Source organism: Trichosurus vulpecula, chromosome 1 (assembly GCF_011100635.1).
Source record: "Trichosurus vulpecula isolate mTriVul1 chromosome 1, mTriVul1.pri, whole genome shotgun sequence".
Classification (NCBI taxonomy): Eukaryota; Metazoa; Chordata; class Mammalia; order Diprotodontia; family Phalangeridae; genus Trichosurus; species Trichosurus vulpecula.
In genome coordinates, this window is record NC_050573.1 from 417,053,116 (window position 1) to 417,056,529 (window position 3,414).

At 40.2% G+C, this 3,414-nt stretch overlaps 1 pseudogene; it reads right to left on the reverse strand.

Moving 5' to 3' along the window:
* Positions 1 to 1,110: 1,110 nt before the first annotated feature.
* Positions 1,111 to 2,195, reverse strand: LOC118839245 (annotated as a pseudogene).
* Positions 2,196 to 3,414: the final 1,219 nt, after the last annotated feature.

Consider the following 3,414-nt stretch of genomic DNA (forward strand, 5'->3'; position numbering starts at 1 on the left):
CTCACAGAATCCATATATCTGTAGTGGTGTATAATGTTCTCCTGGCTCTGCTCTGCTCACTCAGCATTATGTCGTGTAGGTTTTTCCAGGTTGTTATGAAGTCCATATCATCCCCATTTCTTATAGCACAGTAGTATTCCATTACCTTCATATACCACAGCTTGTTCAGTCATTCCCCAATTGATGGGCATCCCTTTGATTTCCAATTCTTGGCTACCACAAAAGGAGCTGCTATAAATATTTTTGTACATATGGGTCCTTTTCCCGCTTGTGTGATTTCTTTGGGATACAACCCTAGAAGTGGTATTGCTGGGTCAAAGGGTATGAACATTTTTATAGCCCTTTGGGCATAGTTCCCAATTGCTCTCCAAAATGGCTGGATCAGCTCACAACTCCACCAGCAATGTAACAATGTTCCAATTTTCCCACATCCTCTCCAGCATTTATCATTTTCCTGTTTTGTTATTTTAGCCAATCTGACAGGAGAGATGTGGTATCTAAGAGTTGTTTTGATTTGCATTTCTGTAATCAGTAGTGATTTAGAGCATTTTTTCATATGCCTATAGATACCTTTAATTTCTTCCTCTGAAAACTGCCTGTTCATATTCTTTGACCATTTCTGGCTGGTGAGTTTCGTACCGACTACGTCACACTGCCTCTATTTACATCTTTTAACCAGAAAGAATTTCATACTTTGTTAGAGAAATACACATCCACAGCATGAATCCCCTTTGACCAAAAAGATGCTCCTAAATTCTACTCCTTCTGGTACTAGATAAACAGTATCTCCCACATCAATTCCCTTCTCTCCATTCAGTTGGGCACCACCCTAGTTTTAGGCTTTCATCACCTCTGGCTATTATAATAACTTCTTAATTGTTCTCCCAACTTCCAGTCTCTGTTTTCTTCAATCTATTTACTACATAGCTGTCAAAATAAGTTTCCTTAAGGTACAGATCTGGTCCTGTCCTTTTCCTTCTCAGACACTGTCCATGGCTCCCCTTTTCTATAAAACATGGTGTGTAAGGTTCTCCACAATCTGACTGCCTTTCACCTTTCTCATCTTTCAAATAACTTTATTGGAAAAAAAAAAGGTCAGATATTGCCTTTCTATCCTGTATTACAAACAAAAAAGTTTCAGGAAAGTAGAAGAACTGACATAGTGAAAAAAATGCACCATAATTATCATTGCACTAGAGTCATTTCTACATCTCCCATGTATCTTTAAATAATTCTCCTGGCTGATTACATAAAATAAAAAGAGAATTAATAAAGAATTAAAACATTTATACATACTTCTGAAGTTTTATTAAGAATATTCCATTGGAAGTAGATAACCAATAATGGGGGAGGCTGCAGTAACAAGATATGCATGTACCTATTGGTCCAGGCCTCCTTGGGACAGAGGTGGGGAACCTGTGGCCTCCAGACCACATGTGACCCTCTAGGTCCTTAAGTATAGCCCTCAGACTGAATCCCAACTTCATGTAACAAATCCCCTTAATAAAAGGATTTATTCTATAAAACTTGGCCTCAGTCAAAAGGCCACAGCCAAGGACCTAGAAGGCTACATGTGGCCTCGAGCCCGCAGGTTCCCCACCCTTGATTTGGGACATGTTTCCGTATTGTTGAGTAGTAGCGTAACCATTCTGGTAAGCTCATATTACCAGTCCTAAAACTGGCCTGCATACAAACAGACACAAAATTACTTCCAAAACTCCCATTAGTGTAATTTGGAAGACTATAGACACCATTTGGAGTTTTGGCTCACAAATCTCTCTAAAAAGACTAGAATAACCTCTGTCTTAAGGTATTAAATCCACTCTTTTTGCCTACGGAGTATCTGCCAAGCTTGATGATCTTTCATGTCTCCTCCACCTCTGGAACAACCTGAACCTCTGTCTTTGATCAGCTGAAACAGTGTGGGAAGGATTGCTTTGTTAGCCTCCTGAAACCCAGAGCTAAGGTCACTAATTCGCTATGTATTATTCAGTTTAAAGGAAGTAGATGTTGTGCCTGGTTCTTTGGGCAGTTCAACCAGACTAGTGGATGTAATCCCTTGCAGAGTTAGGGTAGTCACAATTGATGACAAATTTCACATCTAACCTTCCAGATGCAACATCAGAAGGGATCAGTAGAGGTGGGGTCTGAATTCCTTTAGAACCCAAACTCACCCTGGTTAATTTATCAACCATGGAGACTTATCTCAGGCCACATGACTCTCCTCATTTATCCAGTAAGTTCATCACATCTTCTTTTGATTTCCACAAAACAACAACCTCACTTTCCTTTTCTCTCATGATCTCTTCCATCAATGGAGTAAGTTTCTCCTTTTTCCACGCACCCACAATCTGAACTAAACTGCAATTTGGACCCAGTTCAAGTACACTGATGCTGGTGAGAACGTTCTCTTTAAGTCTTCAGCAAGATGTGATATTTCTTCTGTTTGACCTACACCCCAGTTTACCTTTCAGGTCTTATCTGGTCAATAATCTTCCTGATTTGAAACCCAAAGTCCACATCAAACATTCTGTCTGTCTCATCAAGTAAGTAGTTCCTCTCAAACTAGTTTGCTAAAATGTAAAAAGTCTGTCAGAACTTGCAGAGTTGCAATCCAGATTTCTACATCTCTTTCCAAGACCATATTAGTGGTCCCTTTAAAGTGCCATCCTTGATGAAAGTGGCTTTTACACAGCATACTTTCCTCTGTATTCAGCAATTCCTTGTTGTATTGTTGGTCCAGATCACAAGTGGGCAACTCCACCAAACAAATAAGCCCATCTTTCTCTCTAGAAATGGCTGATGATTTATGTGGGTAATATGACAGCAAATAAGACAGTGTTTTCCCCAATCTAGTCTGTGTTCCACCAACCGTATCTAACCCACTTCAAGCAACAGGTCACCCTTCGGCTTGGATAGCAATGAATTCAGGAAAATTCTATCTTGCAATTACACCCATGACATTTATAGAAAGACTGACTTCTCAGAAACTGAGAATTGGTTTTGAGCAATTGTGACCCCTCATGTTAAAAATGTTTTTTCTTTTTCAAAAAGAGGTTTCAACTTCTTGTACTGTCCTCCAAGCCAAATCAGGATGGAGGAAAAACTGGCTCCTGTGGAAGTTAGTTAACAGCACTCGGCGCTGACTGCACGTATACTGTCTCTCTTCCATTGCTCTTTTCTCTCACTGCCATACCTCAATGCAGCCTTTTGAAGGTTCCCCAGTTCTGGCTCCACAAAAGCTCTTCTTTGCCATGTGGCTAGTGTAGTTAAAGATGCCAAAGAGTGTCAGTACCTGCACCAAAATTCACCTGGGGATTTCATCAGCATGGCATAGTGTAGTTAATACCCAAATACATATACAGAAAATCGAGGCTGCTGACCCTTGTCCCATATTTCATGTTGGCTGTACCA